The sequence below is a fragment of the Dermacentor silvarum genome, chromosome 5 (assembly GCF_013339745.2).
Source record: "Dermacentor silvarum isolate Dsil-2018 chromosome 5, BIME_Dsil_1.4, whole genome shotgun sequence".
Taxonomy (NCBI): Eukaryota; Metazoa; Arthropoda; class Arachnida; order Ixodida; family Ixodidae; genus Dermacentor; species Dermacentor silvarum.
This window is the reverse complement of record NC_051158.1, coordinates 144,765,508-144,788,273: the sequence shown is the minus strand read 5'-3', so window position 1 is coordinate 144,788,273 and position 22,766 is coordinate 144,765,508. Positions and strand designations below refer to the sequence as shown.

The following is a 22,766-nucleotide window of genomic DNA, read 5'->3' as shown; positions in this document are numbered from 1 at the left end:
ACCACAAGACAAATGTGTCTGGTAAATTACGCCTAAAACTAGAATGTTAACGTTGTTCTATGTGCTTTTTTGCAAGGCTTTTTGCTCAAACGTGCCATTCACCAGGAAGCACATAGACAAGGCCTTGCTCGGGGCTGAAGCTACAACCCTGACACCAGCCCTCGTCGCAATTCTTAAAATTGTGAGTGAGCCCATGCACGTAAGGCACGACTGCAACCTTTAATACATATGCACTTGCATAAGGATTAAGTACATTAACCTTTCCTCATTCAATGATTCAGGTAGGAATGAATGTTTTGCAAGAATTTTAATTGAATTGAGTTTATTCTGCAACAACAACAAGGTTGCGTGGTTGTATACCCAACACTGAGAAAAATAAACAATAAAACTATTTTCAGGAACATGGGTGTTGGCAATCCTTATCACATAATTTGATTTTGTGATGCAGATAAACATGGATCTTGAAATTTCACAAATGTCCATGGGTCCCATTACGCTGAGGTTAGGCCCCTGCACTCTAATTTTGGAGCCTGCTGCTTAATGCATATAACGTACCTTGGGTAGCAGTAGCACAAAAATGGTATTCATAAAATATATATATTTTTTAATGGGGTTTTACATGCCAAAACCACCATCTGATTATGAGGCACGCCTGCTACTTTATGAACCAGACATTGCGGCAATAATGGAAACCTGGCTTTCACCAGCTGTACTCGACCAGGAATTCGCTGCCCCTAACTACGCTGTCATCCGAAAAGACAGACCATCTCGTGGCGGAGGCGTGGCGTTAATTTGACGTTCCATTTCATATACACTGCTGCCTCATGTCCCGAACACAGAGGCAGTTTTCTGCAAAATAATGTGCAATGGTACAAGCATAGTGGCGGGTTGCTTATATCGTAGCCCATCCTCTGGTCCCGAAGGCATAGTTTCCACCCACGATTTTCTTCAGCAACATGTCCGTAGCTCTGCAGTTATACTAATGGGTGATTTTAAGCTTGCTGATATAAACTGGAGTAGCATGCACCACACCTCACAGGGTTCAGAGGCTTTGTTCGATTTAATGCTAAATTTCAACCTCCATCAAGTTGTTTCGTGCCCAACGCGTGTTCAAGGAACAGCCACCAGTATATTAGATCTAATACTTATTAGTAGTCACCTTAGCCTTATCAACGCTCAAGTTGATGTTGTAGAAGGTATTTCGGACCACAGAGTGCCCATTTGCGGATTAACACTCGATCACAGCTTACACTTTCAATCAATAGTAACACATGTTCCGAACTTCAGTAAAGCAGATGACGCCAGCGTACTAACTTGTTTAGCTCATGAATCTTATGAGTTCATGGAATTGAACTGTGATCCTGTCACAACTGTAAATGACCTCTGGCTACGATTCAAGCACATTGTTTATTACTGCATGAATTACTTTATTCCACTACGGCTTACACGGCCCCAAAGAAATAACCCTTGGATAACAAGAGAAATTCTACATGCAAAACGAAAAGTTAAGCGACTACAGAAAGCGGTAAAGAAAACGTGCTGCAGTGCGAATGTATCAAAACTAAAAACAGCCATTTCAAACTTCAAGGTCAAAACAAAACAAGCAAAAGAAGATTACTTCAAAGTCACACTACCGTCATACATTACTGGTAACCCGCAGAGGGTCTGGAAGCATTTCCGCCCTAGAAACACAGGCAGTCCTGAACTAACATTAGAACAGAAAAGGGCAAAGTCCAATATATACAACAACTTTTGCCACTCTGTCTTCACAAAAGATAACGGAAAAATTCCGAAGCTTTTACTTCTTTTACTTTACCCCCCCCCCCCCCTTCCGATATCACGGGTATCAACCCAATAGATGTAAGTGACGAAGGAATATTTAGTCTTTTGCTCGAACTAGACCCAAAAAAATCTTCGGGACCAGACAACTTCCCCAATCCCTTTCTTAAACGATATGTGCAATGGTGCAGTAAATACCTTGGTTTGGTTTTCCGCAAATTTCTCGCCGTATCAGAACTTCCAGAAGATTGGAGAAAAGCTAAAATAACACCGATTCCCAAAGCAGGAAATAGCGGTGACCCTTCTAACGTCAGACCAATATCATTAACCAGCACGTCGTGCAAAATATTTGAACATATAATCTTAAACATTTAGCCGTTTCCTTGGAGACGAACGGCATTTTGTCATCTTGCCAGTACGGGTTCCGTAGCAGATTATCAACTATAACGCAACTAACAGAGGTTGTTCATGATTTAGCACTGTCTATTAACAACTGCGCGCAAACAGATATTATACTACTAGACTTTTCTAAGGCCTCTGATTCCGTATGTCACAACAAATTAATTGCCAAGCTCCGAAATATCATTGGAGATGGATTATTAACACGTTGGATTTAAGACTTTTTAACTGACGATTCCCAATATGTTCTGTTGGAGCAAGTACCATCAGAAACCCTGCCTGTCATGTCCGGAGTACCACAAGGCTTCGTTCTGGGGCCTTTGTTATTTCTTATTTTTATTAATGGTATCACAGACAATATATCTTGCAACATTAGGGTCTTCGCTGACGACTGCATTATTTACAAAGAAATTAACAGTCATTCAGATCACCTTGCACTAACTGATTCCTTCAACCATCTCTCCAACTGGTGCGACATGTGGCAAATGTCGATGAACCCCCCAAAAACAGTATGCATGACGATAACCCGAAAGAAAGAAGCTATCAAATACGAATATCAAGTGAATGAACAAAATTATTTAGGTGTCACGCTTGCTTCAAACCTAAGATGGGATGTGCATATTTCTAATATTACTTCAGTTGCTCTGCGCAAGCTGTTTGTCTTCGCACATGCCTCCGGCTGGCCCCTCAATCTACCAAACTTCTAGCCTATACTACCTATGTTAGACCGGTATTAGAATATGCTAACACAGTATGGTTTCCTTATACAGTCACTAGCATCAAAAAACTAGAAAATGTACAGAGGAAGGCTGCAAGCTTCATCTGCAACAAATATAAGCGCACTGATTCTCCCAGAAATATGTCAACACGCTCTGGCCTCCAAACACTGGCGATTAGAGCAAAACAAGGGTGCCTGAAATTTATTTTTCAGCTACTTCACAACTATTACAAAATTGATACATCATTATACATTCGTCCATCAGAATCCTGCGTAACCCGGCACAAACATTCACACACACTGACAGTACTCTTACTACAATGACACTTTCAAGCACTCTTTTTTTCCACTTGCTATCAGGGAATGGAATTGTTTAGATCCCTCGGTTACTAATGCGAACTCATTATCGGACTTTGCCTCAAAAATAGCAAGTATCATCTGTTAATGCAGTAGCGCTCTCCGCCCCAGAGGCATTTCACCATCATTGGAAGAATATTAGTGGCCAAGTGCTCACTACAGAACGTTTTCAGGTTTGCTGTTATTTGCCTGTGTACCATTCCATTTCATGTATAATTTCTGTTATCTGTTGCTGTTGGTTACTTTGTGTTATCTGAGGATAAAAATGTGTGCTTTGTATATTATTTCTATTATAAGTGTGTATAAGTTATATGTGGTACAAGTGTGTTGTCCATAGAAGTTCAGCTCGGTATTCATTCCTAATTATCATTATTCAAACTTATTTGGATACCTTTTAATCTTATACTTTTGTGATGACTGTCACTGCATTGGATTTCTGTTTGTTTTGCCGTGTGGTGCTGATGTATTATTCTACCTGCATGTACAATCTGTACGCCCACCTGCTATGGTCTCGGAAGAGACTGGCAGTATTGAAAATAAATTTGGACCACAGGGGGTTCTTTAATGTGCACCTAAATCTAAGTACACAGGTGTTTTCTGCATTTCGCCCCCATTGAAATGCAGCCAACATGGTCGGGATTTGATCCCGCTACCTCGTGCTTAGCAGCTCAACACCATAACCACTGAGCAACCACGGCAGATTTCGTATAGCCTGTGGCCATATTTCATACCATTATGAGTTTGAATTAAAATGTCTGAAGAACATGCCGCTTACAACACATTTCAGTTTTCGGCAGTTTATGAGAAAACCGTTCGATTCATTGCAAAGATTATAGAGTGGAAATTCTTACAATTTTTCCTTGGCTCGTGTCGTTCAGATGCATGTAATATAGTTTTTACTTCATTAAAATAAGTTCAGACCGGAAACAGTTACCGCACACAGCCTCATATTTGTGGCTGGCAGGGTATTGCATGAAAAAACATTCAGAAAGTCACTACAGCATCTGGATAATGCTCCCAAATATATTCAAGCACTGAGCAATGTGCATAGTATGGTTAGTCAGTGCTGAAACCAACCCAAACCTAAGCATCTCCAAATGCCCAACCACAAGCTCGTGCAGGTTAACCAATTCTACACTTCGTAGCCATTCAGCCATTGCAGGGGCCTCAGGCTTGAGCAGGAAAACATGTAGCTTGCTAATTCATGCCTGTGCTTTCCTGAGAATACAATCGTCCAGTAGTTCATGTAGTGGAACGCTAAGGCAAAGGTCGGTTCAAGTACTGAAATACATGATAAACTCAGTAGCATTTAGGAAGCTATTGGCTTCATGAATGAGCATTTTGCGCTATTCAAGGCAGATGTTGAAGCTTTTCTTTTTTTAGGAAATGGCTGCTGCTAAAGTTGAAATTGCACAGTGTCGTAGAGAGAATGAGGAATTGCAGAAAGATTTGAAAGAAAAGCTAGGAAGGAGGTTATGTAGCTAAAGCAATACAGCAGAACCATTAACAGTGTGGTTCCAAAGCTTGCACTGACTCACATGGAGAACTTGAGGGTGACTGTTGCAATCATTGCTATGTCCACAGGTACTAACGTTGCAGCTAATGACATAACCATCACACATCGTGGACCATAAAGGGATAAAAACAAACACGATTTGTCATGTAAACACATAATTTATGTGCGGGCAGACGTGAATGGCATGAATTGTGAATCAGGGTTCGTACAGGTTTACAAGTAAAAAATTCAAGGATATTCCAGGACTTTCCAGGACCTGTCACAGGTTTTTCAAGGACTCAAAGCAGCATCCAAAGTAGGATTTCTTTACTCTAACATTTCCAAAAATGACTAGTTTTATTGCACTTACAATAAATAAATGTACATCACAATTATAATAAAAATGTCTAGCCTTGATAACTTCTCAAGATCACAACACAAAATGAACGCTTACAACAGCGGCTGAGATTTCTCCAGTATAGGGTGGGTAAAGTTCTCAAAAAATATTCAAACCAAAGAGAAATAAAATGTATATCCCCAATGATCTTAACGTCTAGCCTTGATCACTTTGCAAGTTCACAATACCAAAAAAAAAAGTTCACAAAAATGCACCCAACAGCTACTCTGACTTCTCCAGTATTACCTGGGCAAGTTTACTGAACATTTCCAAACCATTCGGTGTAGTCTTGCTACACATCCATTATATTATAACAAATATATGTACTATATTGCAATTTTGCAAAACATGCCTTGTCTTGATTATTTCTCAAGTTCGCAATATTAAAAGTTAACACAACGAACACTCACAACAGCTTCTCAGGCTTCTGCAGTATTAGCTGGGTTGGTTCATCAAACATTTCCAAAACATTCAGCATACCGTATTTTTCGGTGCATAAGACGCATTTTTCTTTTTCTTAATTTTCCGTGGGTGCGTCTTATAGAACGGTGCGACCTATGTACGTTTTTTTTTAAACTGCTGTCATAATCGAATTTGATGACAATTATGGCCACGCAAAGTGGGCCGGTTGACTTAATTGCTACGGGTTCTGTGCGCACTATCGAGGTTCTCGTGATCTGTGTGTGCTATCGGGGTCTCGTGATCAAGTTCCAAAACACCGTGCGAGAAGGATGGAGCAGCAACACAAGCGGCGGTAGGCCGACCGTGAGTCGATCGACCCCGAAGTCGACACATCTGCACATAGCTGTCAAGATACGGCGCACGCCACTGCGCAAACTACGCAGTTGCTACGAGAGTACAGGCAGCCCCCCCCCTCCCTCCCGGGCTGCCTTCCTGCTTTCCTCCTCCCTTGTGCGCGAGTTGGCTCACCGTCGCATGCTTTCACTCGCACATACAGCATATGGCACGCGGGGACGATGTTATCGCCCTTGGACTTTACACGAAACATCGCGGCAACCACAACAGCAGAAATGCGCCTGGAGTGGAAATACATGGCACCCATACGCTTGCGCGTGACCCACATTCTCGGAGCGAAACGTCACTAACTTGTTTAAATCGCTTACTGAAAGAACACGTGCGTCTTATACATCGATGCGACTTGTATACTTTTTTTTTTTCGGAAAAACTGCCGTTGTGAGGGAGTGCGTCTTACACAAAGGTGCGACTTATTGACCGGAAAATACGGTTATGTTATTGCAAAGGCACTGAGCATCAGTTGTAAAGTTGCTGCACTTTGCTCTCTTTAGCTTCACTTCACACGCAAGAGTGAAAGCGGAAAGGCAAGCCGACGGGCGAAGAGTGAAACGAACGATAGGGTGAGGAAAGCAGTGTAAACACTGCCAGCTGAGCCAGCAGCGTTGCGCGGCACGGGTCTCTCACTCCGTTCGCGGTTTGACGCGACGAAGCCTTTCATTTTTTCTTGTGCAGTTCTGCAAAACGTAACCATGTGTGCTCGCGCCGGCGTATTGTTTCTGAAATGGGGAGTTGGTCAGATCGATGCCGATCTACCACAGAAAGGAGGTCCCAATGTTGATATCAGAGTGCATTGCTCATGAAATTCAAGGATTTTCAAGGAAGGAAAAAATTCCAGGACTTTGAAGGGCCTTGAAAACACACTTTTCAATTTCAAGGGTTTTCAAAGATTTCAAGGACCTGTACGCACCCTGTGTGATATTTTGGTGCGGTGAGGGACAGGTCGCACTAGCCACTGTGACCACTGGTCACTACGAGTGAATCTTTAGCCACCAGTCGCATTCGATCATGTGACCTCTGTCAATCGCCAGTGTCAATTCGGTCTTTCACACAATATGCCATATCGCACTCCTATGGCTGCCTGAATTATTTCAAAAATTAAATTATGAGGTTTAACATTCTGAAACTGCACAGGTTATGAAAGATGCAGTAGTGGAGGACTCCGGATTCGGCGAAGCATTCAGACTTCAAGCACTCAGCAAACTATTGAGAACCACAATGCAGGCACCACTTTGACACGCATGACTCGCACCTAATATGGCATCCCCATCACGTCAAACTGCACTGCATTATATTAGATGGCAGCTGCGTTGGCTACAGAAAGTGGACAACACAGTGCTTGTGCCCTGCTAGGGACCAGGAGCCATGGCTGGTTTATAATAATGGACGAGTCAATAGCTAGACCCTCCATACCTCGGAACAGAGCACCTGAATATCTCGCTTGGCAGAGTTGAGAGCCCTTAGACATGACACCAATGCACAGATCAAGTTGCCTAGGAGAGCTGACTCCAAAAAGCTTATAATACTCATGAGATTCTTGATGTGTCCAACAGCATAAATGCTAACATTCACAATGTTTATGCTCTGTTTGCCACAGATGTGCCTCTTACTGTACTGTCATCCTAATCAACAAGCATTATGTCATCGGTACATACCTCTGCACTTGCGCAGTCACAGTGAGAGCTAAGTACTCAAGCGAAGCTTTGTGGGGTGATGTTTGGCTGTGCAAAGCAAACTAACTGATTAGTCTGATGCCATAGCAGATACAAGCACAAGTACACAACAGGAGTGCCTGTCAAATGTCTCAGGAGCACCTGTCAAATGACAGGAATCCAGGAACAGTGATATTCAGCTAATTTTAATAGAAGAAATGACTTCAAAATTTCTGCACTAAGTACCAAGAAAACGGCCTTTCAGTTATAAGCATCTGAATTATGTGTCATGTAGGCCAGCTCGAAAAACATCAAAAAAGGATTTTTCCGAGTACGATCCAGATATAGAGACAACCAACATTTCTTTCTAGGAAATGCCTATTGAAGCAATGGCTCCTAAGAAAGCCTGTGCCACTATCTACATAATCAAGAAACAGCAATGAAGAAAACTCCACGAAAAGATCGCATCAAACTAACTCAGAGCTTCCAAAATTAACCAACACTGCCAGGCCTGGCTTCAGGAAAATGTCTTGCAGAATCTGAATGGAGCTTTCATAAATGCCATTCTGACTCTGCCATTCTTCTGACTACTACTATGGTTTTCAGGAAAATAAGCCATCCTGGCAACTCAAGAGGTCAGGACAACACCATTGTAGCACAGTTCCAGCGTCTTTCACTTACGCTGTCTGACATAACAATTCAGGTCATCTGACAGCGAACATTTTCCACCATAGGACATGTTAGCAACCACAGTATTTGGTGAGGCCTTAAAACAAACTAAGAAGTGTGGAAAAAAGTTGGAGGCGGAAGCAGTTCTTTTGATCAAGTATTTAACTGAGCTTTCAACTTTACATGGCATGCATGTTATGTACTTATCTGACTTCCGATAGAGAAGTGAGATCAACATGACACAGTGGCATGATGAGGCAAGTGGACAGCACAATGGTTTTAAAGCATTCTTTCATGCTGAGTACTATGTCATAAATTCGGTATTGCCAAGAAGCAACCCAGTCAACAAGATCAACAGTTGACATAAAATGCCGAACTAAGTGGCAATAGTATGAGACAAGACCTATCAAGCTGTGAAGTCCTTGAGGCATGTGTGCACTATGGAACTTGGCAACTGTGTGAACTTTCGACGCACAAAAAATGTAGCCATTGGAAACAACTCGTGAAGTATGATCAGTTGTATGTCACCAAAATGAAATTTCATCACAAAGGGTTAGAGGCCTTCCCACACAAAAAAAAGAAAAACTAAAAGCTAATTCCCTTATATGATATGCTCGAGATTTAATACCCTGCGATTAAATTGTTTATGGCACACCTACAAAGTCATCGGGATGTACACCTAGGCAAGAGAGACTTAATGCCAGTGACTGGCACAGCAAAGGCGGAAGCACCGAAAATAGCAATGGCAGGCTCTCACATGAACAAAAAAGCTAAAAAAAAGAAAAAAAAGATTGGTGTTGTGACAAAGGATGAAAAAGAAAAAAAAAACACTGAGAAAAAAATGATGGAGACACCATCACGCATCATGCATGCCAGGCAAGAGATTTCTGCAACTGTTTGCACAGGCCTTGACACTGTGTGTCAAAATGTGCTCCACAAGTGGACGACTCGATCACTTGGCAGTTTTTCTAGCCTTGTGAGCAGCAAGAGCAAGGTGTTTCATAAAAACAGTTGAATTTGCAGTGTGTCGGCTATCGCGAGGTGAAATGTACCATTAAATGTGATGGAGTACAAACTCTGATACCCATGCATTCAGTCAGATCTTCCAGATTCAGAAGAGACTAAAACACAAGAGGAAACTTGTAAAACTACAAAATGACAACTTTATTTGGTAAATGAAAGGTTGTTTCCAGTAGAAAAGCACCTGCATCGACAGAAGCTGTAAGCTGCAGTAAACGTTATACTTAAGCAAGTGAGTGCACTGACGTTACACAAATAATAAACACGATTTCACTACACAGATGAAGCATACCTCATCTCAAAACATTGTTCTCACCTTCTGCTCTCCTATTCGCCAGATAAGCGCTGCGTATTAAGACATACTCTCAATCTTTAGTGCAATGCCTTTGTCACTGCTAACCACAAGTTAAGCACTATATAATCAGGTGTAATATCAGCATTAGACTGTTCTCTTCAGCTCCTACTTTGTGACGGATGAGCCGGCTGTGTTTCCACGAGGCCGGATCCAGCTCCACAGGGTCACCACAGGACTGCAGGAGCATGGACACCTGCATTAAATAAAGTTCTCTATTTTTCACACACTGCAAGTAAGTGCCCAGAGTCTTTATCGATCTTTTACCTCACGGACACAGGCGTACGTTATCCTTTTCATTCAATAAAGAGGTGTAAAGATCGACGAAAAGCTCTTGAACGTGTATGTGTTTTCCATCCGCAGTCACTGACAAGAAGCTAGGCTCGAGCGCTGCATAATGCCCGGTTCCCTACTATCAGCTTCGCCGCAATGCATGGATGCTACGCGGTCAAGCATACGCAATGTACTGCGGTGAAGCATGCCGAGTGTAAAGGGGCCATTGTCACGGGATATAGTGCGATACTCGCGGCGCTCGCCGTCACCTCTCTTGTCACAGTACAAACACAGAGACGCCTAATGATTGGGCTGGCAGGCCTTCAGAGATATTTCGGACGTGGTTGTGGTGATTTGAGCACTTGTTTCGCCCACCTAGCACGCCGGGCCGGATACAATGATCGTAACGGCCCGGGAATTGGGTACAATACGCGTTCCTTAATTATATACAAGATCCTCAGAACAACTACGAATCTGTACCACGTGGTTGACGAGTGTTTCTGTACAGAGTTCACAATGGTCTATGTACGGCTATGAAATATTGCATGACGACGTTCACTTTTCTTACTTTATACGATGTGTGTTTCAATTCATCGAAGCCTTTTCGTAAACATCGGCGCAGCATAATGCTTTGTCAGTGTTGCTGTACAGCTCTGTACGTCACAATGGTCTATGACAATTAAAGTGCATAGCGACGTTGAGTTTTCTTATTTTCACATACAAACAGTTGAATTCATAAACAGTTTCCGTTCCCGCGAATCTCCTGAAGTGTGCGGCATGTTGACCTTGCTCAACGACACTAATGAACAATGCAAAATGCTTTGCCACTAAAGTCATCCGAGAAGACACCTCACTTCCAAACCTATCCCCCTGCGACTATAAAAATTGAATATACTACCGTCGCAACAAACTCACCTCGGACAGGGCTTCTTCGCCTTGCCGGCACACATTCTGTCGATTTCGTGCTGCCAGCTCGGCTAGGGACGAACGGCGCTAACAACTTTCGTCCCCGTAGTACCTAGACGAAGAGAAATTTCAGGGACCGAAAGTCCCCACATTTCTCTCTCGCACCCACTACTCCTCGCGCATGCGCAGAAAGAGCGGAGAATTCCAGTTATGATGTGCAAGTCTTTATACGTGCCCTATAGGCCGGCGCGCAGGCACAGCCGACCCGAGCCTCCGCCAGTATGGTGGCGCCATCTAGTTAAGGCACCTGCAAAAGCCGCATGCACAGGCGCAGAAGGCGAGATGCGATTCAGGCGAGGCGCGCAATTAACACTATCCCGAAGTGAGATGTGCGCCACGTATTCTCGGTGCCTCTTCGGTACACGGTATGGCGTCTCCTCGCAAGGTACGAACTGCTGCTGAAGAAGCGAATCGTAGAGCTACGCGCGCGGCAACAACCAAGCATCATCGGGCTCAGCAGACTGCTGTGCAGAGAGCATGACAAACCGCAGCTCGCCGTCGACGCCGGGCGGACAGTTGAGATCGCTCTCGTCAAAACGAGGCCAAGAGACTGCCGCAAAGACCCTGCTGTGCGTGGTGCCGAATTTGCTCCTCTTAAGCCGCTCCACCAGCTTACGCTGTGACTGTGCTGCGTGTGCCGCACAGGCCTGTGACGTTTTGTAAATCGTGGAAATACATCTTTATATGTGACTTCCGCAATGTAACAATAAATTAGGCTATTTGCTTCAGGCAGCCGTGTAAGCTTTGCCTCATGGATGACTTATAAGTTTTGTTGCTCTAGAAGCGTGAGTTTTTGAGACAAATTCAGATTGTAGTAAATACATCTCTCGCATGTTTAAGCAATGATTTAAGCCCTCTGAGATCGGTGCAAGTCAAAAGCTTGGGAGTTATTATCTTTCGCGCGTAGCCTTCCTTTTTGTCTGATCACAGAGAATTGACATTTAATATTAAGCGAAGCCACCAGCTTGCAATTTGCCGAAAGGATGTGCACTACAGCGGTAACGTTAACTTCAACGTTCCTGTGCGGAAAGGAAACGTCATTCAGAGGTCACAGGGGGTCTGAGAAGGGCCCAGTAAATATTGCTACATGCATATTGCGCATTGTCTTGGAATATGTGTGCAGGCGCCCAGATGAAAAAGCCTAAATGCCACTTGGGCTCGAGCTGTCGTCTGAACTGGTCAGCGCCGCAGCTGTTTTAAAAATATATATTGTAAATAGTCTTCAGTATAAATAATGGGGACACACGCAGGCCAATAAAATATTGGCCATTTTGCGTATGGGCCTGTGAGCCGAGAAACTATGTTGCAAGTATTCAACTTTTCATTCTGTAAGGTACTGCCCCAGTTCTGTTTAACTGCAATTACATTTTGCTTAGAATTTAAATAAAACGTGGGTGAAGGTAGCCGCGGGTCGTGTTAGCAAGGTTGGGATTTAAAAACATTCTAAATAGGATGAATGGCTGGGCTAGATGATATTTCATTGTCATTAAAACCTTAGAGCGCAGGAAAGACGGGGCGCGAAAAAGGTGCGTTGTGAATTGCCTGCTTCGCCTCCCGTCTTTCCAGCGCTCTAAGTTTTTAATCACAGAAATGAATTGAGAGAAAACTCTCTCAATTCATTCTTGAGAGAACATGCCAGTGAAAGCGTTGTAAATACCCTGTAAATATATTATGAACCTCTCTTCTCCCCGTAACATTTTGGTGGAGGTTACGAAATCTCCAAGGCGCACGACGGATTCACGCAGCGGCCGCTGCTTGTCTGCATCTACAATGCCAGCTCCAGGTGAGAATGTTTCAAGCACGTCATCACCCGCGCCCACCGTAATACTGGCACAATTGCGCGACCCAGGAAACTTTTCCGGCACGGACAACACCGACATTGCAGATTGGCTTCAACTATGCGAACGGATGAGCGCAAGCAACCACAGGGACCAGACCACCATGCTTAATAATCTCATATTTTACTTTGCGGAAACGGCACGCGTTTGGTTTGAGACCCACGAAGAGCAAATCACCAGCTGGACTTGTGCAAACAAAAGCTCATTGATTTATTTGGAAATCCTGTTAGCCGCCGGTGTGCCACGCCTTGCACGCCGAGTTCAGACTTGCACTGAGTCTTATGTGACATATTCAGGACGTATTAGCGCTAAGGAATCGCGGACGACGCGTTTACTCTGCTCGTATTGAAGAGCTTTTCGACAGTGCAGTACATCATTGCTGAATGCCGCCGCTTCGAAGAAGCCAAAAGCCGTTGACTCCTCACCACTTTTCTCGCCTTCCTAACGCGGCTGCGGCATCTACCTGCCAGGACCTCTATCTCCCACCCGTGCCTGCTTCATCCGACAGAATTGTGCGCACCGTTAGCCGGGAGATTGAAGCGGCCTCTCCAGTTCCTACGAAGGTTCGCGCACCAGACGATTCCCACGAAACAGTATCCCTCATCCAGACCACTATAAGGCAAGAATTGACCAACGTCGGACTGCTGCCACTTTGCCCAGTCAACAGACCCAACTACCGCACATCCGGCTTACCCGATCTACCACGAAGTTCGTGCGCTCGTCCTCGTTATCAAAAGTACGAAGAATGGCGCACTTCTGATGACAGGACTATATGCTTCTGCTCTTGACGGGTTGGACATATTTGCCGCCATTGTCGCAGCTCTTTGAACTCGCAGCCTTGGCCGAGCTTTCGAAATACCCGGCGTACGCCCGGTAGTCCCCGCTCGCCGACAAACATTGAAGAAGACACCTCTCCAACATCTCTGGCCGCATGAGCAAACCGTTCCCCTTGGCCACGCCCACGCCTTTCCCGTCTCTGCCTTGTCGCTCACCGTCTCCTTCTTACTCCCGCTGCTCCTGGAAAAACCAACGGGCGCAGCTCCGAGAGGTGAGCCTGCAATGACCACCCGACCCGAAATTTATCTGCTTATCAGTGTAGACATTTGGGCTTGTTGGTGTAACGTGTTTGCAGATTTTCATCTTGTAGCGCAAAAAATACACGGACGTAGATGAAGAACGAATACACACACAGGCGCTAACTTCTAACTCTTGGAAGTTAGCGCCTGAGCATGTCTTCGTTCTCCTTTCACGTCGGCGTGTTTTTTCGCTACCAGAAGATCATCTGCTTACACTGCCCAGCCATCACAACCTTATCAACATGAACGTGGACGATTAAGTCGCCAGTTGCCCTTGCGCCCGATCGCAAAAAACGCATTTGGTGCCGCAGCTAAACGTCGCCTCCCCTCCCTCCCTCCCACGGCCTTTCGCGCAACGGTAGAAGTCGCATTTGCTCTCCACCGTGCGTTCGCTCCCCGTGAAAGCGCGCGTCCCTCGCGTGCTTTCACTCGCACATACAGCATACGGCCAATGAGTGTTTTTTTTTTCTACAGGCGGACACGACCATCGGAGACTGAGCCCTTAACAGCTTCGCTGTAAAACTACAGCTTGAATATCTCAGACCAATCTCGCTGACTTCGTGCATTGGGAAACTGAAGGAACACGTGGTCCTCGAGAGATTGAACAAACACATGGAGAACAGAAAAGGCTTTCCACACACAATGGTCTGCTTCCACCCGAAGTTATCAACGCATGACATAATGCTGATAATAAAGCATCAAATAATAGACGGAAACGGCTGCTCCCGTATGGACACCAGCGCCATGCTGGGCCAAGACCTAAGCAAGGTCTTCGACAATGTGAAACACGAAGCAATATTGGAAAACCTGGAAAAGTTAGGTGTTGGGCGTGAGAGGTACGAATATATCAAAATGTTTTTGTATGACAGAATAGCAATCTTGACAATAGGAGGAGTCGAGTCGGACGAACTGCACATGGGAAGCAGAGGTACGCCGCAAAGCTCTGCTCTCGCCTTTCCTCTTCAACGTCGCCATGATAGGCCTCTCAGATATACGTAATAACATTGAAGATCTAACTATTAGTCTATATGCCGATGATATTATGCTATGGATAGCGGGAGGCAGTGACACACCGCAAAATGCGATTGATGCAGTGGAAGCATAATTTGGGTCGAGAGGTCTCGATTCTCCAAGCAGAAATGCGAGCTTCTGCTATACAAGCCAACATCAAGAGGGAAAAAGAAAACGAAAGTCCCCAATATACAGCTCTTTGCAAACCAAGGACAACCCATACTGCTGGTTACAAGTATAAAAATCCTCGTTATGCGGATTCAGAAGAACGGCTACAGTATTGAAACCATCTGGCAATTAGAAAACAGTACATATCAGACAACACGTCTTATTTCGCGCATAGCAAATAAACACCGTGGTATGAAAGAAAATAACTTGATCAGACTAATTCAAGCCTTTTTCTCAGCCGGATCGTCTACGTAATGCCATTCCTAGACCTTAAAACTCAAGCAAAGAATCAACGTCATGATCAGGATCCCGGGTCTCCACTTCGAATGAACCTTTTCGAGGCACTGTGATTCCATAACATCCTAGAAGAATTGATGAAAGGTCACAGAACTGCCGAGACGGAGAGGCTCTCCAAAAGTAAAACCAGAAGACATATTCTAGAATCACTGCGCATCAGCTATGAAACCAAAACTGACATCATAACAGATATACCAGCGGATATTAGGAGACGCCTATATATCCCTCTGTTACCCAAAACACACGCATTCTTCGCACAACGAAGAAGAACGAAGAAAAGAAAGAGCCAAAGCATTAGGAAAAAGTTCCAAAGTTCTAAAGACGTACTCTATATAGACGCGGCCGACTACGAGCAACAAGATCACCAAGCCGACTACGCGGCCTACTACGAACAAGAAACCAAGGACAACCCACACTGCTGGTTACGAGTGTAAAGATTCTCAGTATGCGGATTCAGAACAACGGATACAATACTGAAACCGTCAGATATATTCTAGAATCACTGTGCATCAACTATGAAACCATAACTGACATCAAAACAGATATACAAGTGGATATTAGGAGAAACCTATATATCCCTCCGTTGCCCAAACACATGCATCATTCGCACTACGAAGAAAAGAAAGAGTCAAAGCATTAGGAAAAAAGTTTCAAAATTCTAAAGACGGGCTCTATGTAGATGCGGCCGACTACGAAGAACAAGATACCAACGCAGTGGCAGTAGTCAGTTATCAAGGATATGTAATTGCGTCAGGCACAGTCCTAACAACCACGCCAGAGGTAGAAGCGATGGCCATTCCACTAGCAATGACAACTTCCAAATATAAAATAATAGGTGATTCCAAGACGGCCATATTAAATTACGCTAAAGGACGCATCTCGCCAAAGGCTCAAAAAATTCTCCAGGCCAGTTTCCACAGAGACTGAGTCAGGGGAGTACAAATAATCTGGGTACTGGCCCACTCTGGCCTGCCAAGGAACGCGAATGCGCATGACGCGGCTCGAGGTTTGCAGACCGAGATGACGTCACCAACAGGGACGCATTCGCAATCCGTCGGTCGGGCAGAGATAGGCTCGTGTCCTATAGGGATAACATAGATCATTACAGGCTAGCCAGGCCTACCACTGAACCCACATTGGTATATAAGCCGTCTTCAAGACGTCTTGAAAACCATTTTAAACGTTTTCAAGACGTCTGGGAGACGTTCTAGCAAGATATTAAATACATCTTCAGGACATACTACCACGATTTTGTCGGACGTCTTAAAACGTCTTGTAGCCGTCTCTACGACTGCCTAATGCAACGCCAAATTTGGAATATCAGACGTTTTACAAGACGTCTTGCAGACGTATTGAAGACGGTTAGAAGACGTCTTGCAAGACAGTCTTAGGAACGTTCTGAAAACGGCTACAAAACGTTCTTCTGCACGCTTTGAGGATGTCTTGAAAACGTTTTTAAATGCTTTGAACATCTACTGGTAAACTAAGGCATGGCCTTTTCTAGTCGCTCGTATTTAGGTAATTAAGCCTTAAATTTTGTTTTACAGTATTTATAGTATTCACAAAAGATAGTGACAGTGAAAATAAACTTAGTGTAATGTGCAAAGGACGTGAAATCTGAACACGACGTAGGTTATTTCAACACAAAATGTATTCACAGAAGTCTTCACAACAAGAAGTCTTCACTTCAAGGAAGAAAAAGTGAAGAACAAAATAAGCATTAAACATAGTCACTGTGAATGTATACATACTAAAGTACAACAGGCTTGACCTCCAAACAATAGTTCAACACCTAATCTATTGTCAGCTAACGGAAGCACTAGCACAGAGATGACATTTTAAATAGTCTCTTGAAGCTAAAATTAGGTCATATAGCAATTCAGATGGTCTGTCTCTTTCCGATGTCAACTACCCAACGAAATGTTGCTTACCTTCAGTGATCTGGCTAGAAACGGCATACACTGCCCATTACGGTCCGGGATGACCCAATACAATTTAATTACCTTGTCAACACTGATCTAGATTTGCAGATGAAATAATATTACCAACATTATTACAGTAGTTTTCCTTGCAGGGATGTTTGGCAAGCACAAGAATTGAGATACACAAGACACCCTTCCATTATAGGAATAATTATAAAGGAATTGAGTGCCTCCCTGTTATCTGCTACATAGAAAAATCAATGAGGATGTTCCTATTCCTCGCAATATCGAAAAAAGCTTGGCTTTACCGACAGCACCAATCTCTATGGCCCATTTAATACAACCAACCATAGCATCACTGAAATATTGGCAAAGCCACAAAAACGATAAACACGTGTCGAAGCCACGATTAACATAAAGCATGATTATTCACACAAATGAAGCGCTAAAGTGGCCAAAGGTTTCAATGAATTTTAAATAAATCAGTGCCATGCCACTACATAAGTAAAATGTTTCTAATGCACCTCCCAGAGTTTTGCATTGTGGCTCTCTGTTATCACAAAGTGGTCACCTCACGATTCAGGGAGCTGGCTTAGACAGTTCCACAGATGCACCCGCAGAAACTTCAGCGTGTTCCAATGATGCTTGACCTAAGATTCGGCACCTGCAATTAGAAGGTAAGACAAAAGATTAACAAAAATGTTACAGTTAAACTTTTTTTATAACCAAACGGGATTTAACAAATTATTGTATACAGCAAAATAACATTCCCGCTGAAATCCCCGAAGATATCCATGTTTTTATAACCTCGTTTCAACGATGTAAAATTATCCCGCCAATAGATACACCAAGAGATTTCTCTGAAACAAGAGATGCTCGACCCTTGCAGGCTCGCTTCTGCTTTCCGCAGGGTAGATCACACATTCTGTGCCGATGTTTAAAACTTTTAGGTATTTGCGTTGAATCCACCGTCGAACACTGGTCCTTGAAACCACTACGCGTAGTTGCGCGTAAGCAGACTCTAGATCGCCATCGCAATTTCTCTCATTGCGGCACCGCGCAGGCTAGTTATTGCAGCTATAGGCGTGGCCTCAGAGATTGCGCCGGTGCAATTTCGGAGGACACGCCTCCCTGGGTGTACCACGTGCTGCTCGCACACGACGAACATTGTTGGTTTCGCAGCGTGCAACCTATTCAACCGCGTCACGGTTTCGCCCGATTCGCGATGCTAGAGACGACCCAACTAAAAGCGGTAACGAAAGATCATCACATTGAAACAGGAGGCAGCTATCGGAGACGCAATCGTGTCAGATGCTAAAAAGTGGTGTGTTAAGGACGCCGAAGTTTCTTTTGCTGTTTTATTAGAAGTTCAGCGAGCACGTGGCCATGTAGTCGTTCTGCTGGCCGAAAAGCCGTCTTCTTCTATACAAGTTCAAATTTGTGCACGACATCGCGCACATATTGCAGTGAACGGCAGTAATCAATATAATGACGTAATCTTGACTCCCCCTTCAACTTCCCTATAAAAAGAATTTATTGCATATGACTGATGAAAGTTCCCACCCAGGCGGCACGTCAGCTCGGACCAACGTTCGATACGTATTGGCACTTCCTGGCCGAGTGATGGCCTAATGTTAACAGCGTGGTTCCAATATGGGCTGGGCCATTCTAATTCCTGGCCGAATGATGGCCTAAGATTAACAGTGTGGCGCGAATATAGGCTGTACCATTCTGATAGAGATCCAACGCTGGCCCGCATTACACATTCAGTAAACAATATTAGCTCGTCCATTCAACAAGGCGGGAATTATTGGACCAACTTTCATATGGACTTGCCAACATGGGTTACTAAGTTGGCTATCTTTGGGCTACATTGGTCCGTAATAAGCGAATTTACGCCTTATCAATTTTTAATACTTTCTGGTACGACTTGCTAAGGTTAAATAGCATGTTTGAAAGACTAATGCACTGATCACAGGCACACTGTGCAGGAACCAGAAATACGTGTGCAAGCTGTGACCCCTTCAACAGAGCTGATACCACGTTGGTTAATTAATTAGTTCGCTTGACGATACTACTTTTGTTGAGATTTAATAACAGCTTCGCTGATATGCTTATCTGTCACGGGGGACAGGCTAATCGATTTGCTGTGACAGACCGCGGGTTGTTCACAGCAGGGCACGGGTATATACTGGCGCCTGCCGCTTAAGTGTGCTCCACACGTGGTAATTAAGCAATGGTTTGTGAATGACCTTATGATAAAAATTAATTACGAGGAACGTATGCTTGCATTACGGTCAGAGGATTACGTAGTACAGTAATCGCAAGTGGCTCCATGTATGGGCGGTTGCCGAGTGCTTGAAGCGTGTACATGAGCACTCAAAATTTGTTTCGCGTCACTTTGGGCAGAAGCAAACAAAAAACAGTGCGACCTTGCAATGTTCGCTAGAATGCTATGCTTCCAAGTTTTCGCACGACAGCCGATGGAATAGCAAATTTGGTCCTTTTCTTGCCGCCGTCGGCAGAAAAGGCACTCGACTCGATCATTGCTGTCGACGGCATGTCGATGCAATGTCTTTCTTATGAAATCGAACCTTAAAAAGACGTTTAAGCGTGACTGACTCTGTAAACCCAAAAACTGATGAAAAAAGATATATATGTATATATATATATTACTACGTAAAATGCACCACTGGCTGCTTTGTGTAAGTGGTCGTGTGCGTGGGGTGCGGGTACCTTATCACCGTTCTCGGCGAGACACGTGTTCGAATCCTCCTCTTTACTTTTTTTTTTTCCCTTTTCTTTTTTTTTAAGTTGCTTATTAATGCGCGGTTACCGTTTGTAATTCCATGCGTTTTCACCCCGATTAATCTGTGGTTATTGGGAGAAATGCGGCTGAAGTGCTAGCATTTCTAGGGGACTTCCGAAAAAAACAATTAAATTGTGGGGTTTTACGTGCCAAAACCACGATCTGATTATGAGGCACGCCGTAGTGGGGGACTCCGGAAATTTGGACAACCTGGGGTTCTTTAACGTGCCCTGGTGTTTTCGCATTTTGCCCCCATCGAAATGGGCCGCCGTGGCCGGGATTCGATCCCGCGATCGGGGACTTCCGAGACATGCTCACAAAAGTGTGGATGGATGGGTGGATAAGGCTGCACCCTTTAAATCGGGCGGCGGCACACGCAACCTAGCCCTGTCTAATAAGTTATTTTGTACTTAGCGGAGGGTGAGCTTGCAGTATAGGCCGCCCCCTGTCTTAACAGGCGACTATATAGCAGCATTGGTGAAGTGAGGTTGAGGCTAATGTGCCTGGATTAAAACATGTTAGAAGTTTGTATGGCAACAAATCATATAACACGAAACATACGCATACTCACGTGTCATCACAGACTTTTGAATTCATCATTAAAAAAATGCCACAGTCATCCATTACACTGTGCACAATAATAACAGCTCATACAAGTGACCAAATGCTGTGCATAAAAAGATTTCATTCATGGGGTTTGATGTCCCTAAGCAACAGGCGTGTATGCATGTAGCTGTGATAAATGGTGTGGTAGAAGAAAATGGATTCATTTTGACCTCCTGGGAGTCCAACATGCAGCCAAAGTGCATTATACACAAGCATTATTTTGCATTTTGCCCACATTCATTACATTGTGGCCACTGCTGGTAGGATCGAGTAGTATTTTCAGTGTTATCCATACAGAAAGGCAATGTAAACTTCCATGGCAATTATATATCACAAGGCCTCTTTCCTGAATGTTGCACCATCTGACACATATGTAGTCACAACTCTGAACCCTCAAAACGCTTGTCCCTTGTCTACTCTTTCTTTCGTGCCATGTCTGCTTTTTTTTTTGGGGGGGGGAGGTTCTTAAATCATGTTTCATATGCACCAACTAGGCTTCTAAATGCCCTTTTATGTGAACTACAGTTTATTAAAAAGCTTGTTGTTTCTTTGTGTGGTGTTCATCTTTAGCACTGCAAACAGCTTAAAATCTGCAAAACTAATGACAACTGGAAAGTTCTTGTGGTAACCTGATGAAATGGCACACACATTTCAAATAACCTTTAGTTTATAGTCACTGCATTATCTGTTTCTTCTTTTGTGTTTGTTTTCAGTGCTGTTTCATCATGTTAATTACCACACCAAACCATCAGCTGTTCCTACTTATGTATACATTCTAAACTGTTTACAGTGTAGAAGTTATGTGTGAGAATCCTGCTACCAGTTGCTTGAAGGAAGTGCAGTAGGTGTTTGCAATTAACATACACTTTGTGGTAGTGATTGTAACTAGACCTAAGAAATGCAAGCCCAATTAAGTGGCTATTGCATTCACTCTAACCAAATCGTCATTATCTCCCATGCCAATGCACACAGGAAAATTCGCATGTTTCTGGTGACTGTTTTCATAACCATGTACTCACCTCAGATAAGGCTCAACTGTAATAGCAATTTTACACTTTACATTATAGGTGTGCTAAAGGGGACTACCAAGTTAGGCTGTATTCGTAAATTATGCACTGCAATAGCAAAACGGCCCCTGTTAACAAAAGAGGCAGCTTGGCAAGTCCGAGAAGAAACAAAATTGGAAGACGAGTGGTAGTGCTGCGGTGAAGTTCTATAGCACCAGGCTCACTGTGATGTCTTCAATTTTGACAAGACCTACTCGGGTCTACTTGTTTATCTGGTCAAGAATGACTTCATTCTAAAGAAGCGAAAAAATAACCTTAGGAACTTTTAAGTACTTCCCCTGTCTTAACACATCCTGAATATGAGGGAACACACTGAAATCTTTCATACTACCACATTGATGCACCAATACGACATTAAAAATGAAAAAAAAACATTTGGCCTTTATATTCTGCAGTAAAAGTCAACCTAAGTCAGTCTCAGATGACTTAGTTTCGCTCTTTAGTGTCCCTATGCTACGTATACTGAAAGGCAGTGGTTAAGCTGTTGCTTCATTCATAAGGGGCATCATGTCGAAGATGACATGTGCATGACAACTATAAAGACATGCCATGACGCATCACAGATACAGTAATTGTGCCATCTCTCATCTTCCATGGCACAGCTTGAGATAATGTAAAATTGAGTGTGGATTAATGTGGTGCTTCCATTGTGCTAATGCACACCAAAAGGCTGCTCCAGCGACAATGTGCATGCTGCATGCATAGATGCAGATTTATATACTGTGTTCACGCTAGCTTTCGACATGTGTGGAAGCAGCAAGGGCTGCTGCCATTAAGATGTGAGGCTTAGATAGGCAAGGTGCTGAATGATGACCAACCTGCTCTATTATGTAGTCACTGTCAGGCTTAGCCCCAAATATGTTGCAATCTAGGCAGAACTACATTGCTGCACCTCACTGCAGCTCATTCTTCAAGCATTAGGCATGTTGTTATTAATGTCTTGAAAGAGTGCTGCATTCACTCAAATGCAGAGGTGTCAGCAAAGAATTTGTTGCCTGGAAGCTGATGGGCATTTCAGTAGTGCCACTGATGTGGGTGGCACAGTGACTGTGAAAAAAAATGAGGGGCAGCAGAATGCAGCC

At 43.8% G+C, this 22,766-nt stretch overlaps 1 long non-coding RNA gene across 3 annotated transcripts in view; it reads right to left on the bottom strand.

Moving 5' to 3' along the window:
* The window catches only part of LOC125946045 (uncharacterized), a 36,178-nt gene extending 25,129 nt beyond the window's left edge, over positions 1–11,049 (bottom strand). For all 3 annotated transcript variants that reach the window (XR_007467347.1, XR_007467346.1, XR_007467345.1), the window contains exon 1: positions 9,616–11,049. This is a non-coding gene — a long non-coding RNA (uncharacterized LOC125946045). The remainder of the gene's footprint in view (positions 1–9,615) is intronic.
* Between the last annotated feature and the right edge of the window lie 11,717 nt (positions 11,050–22,766).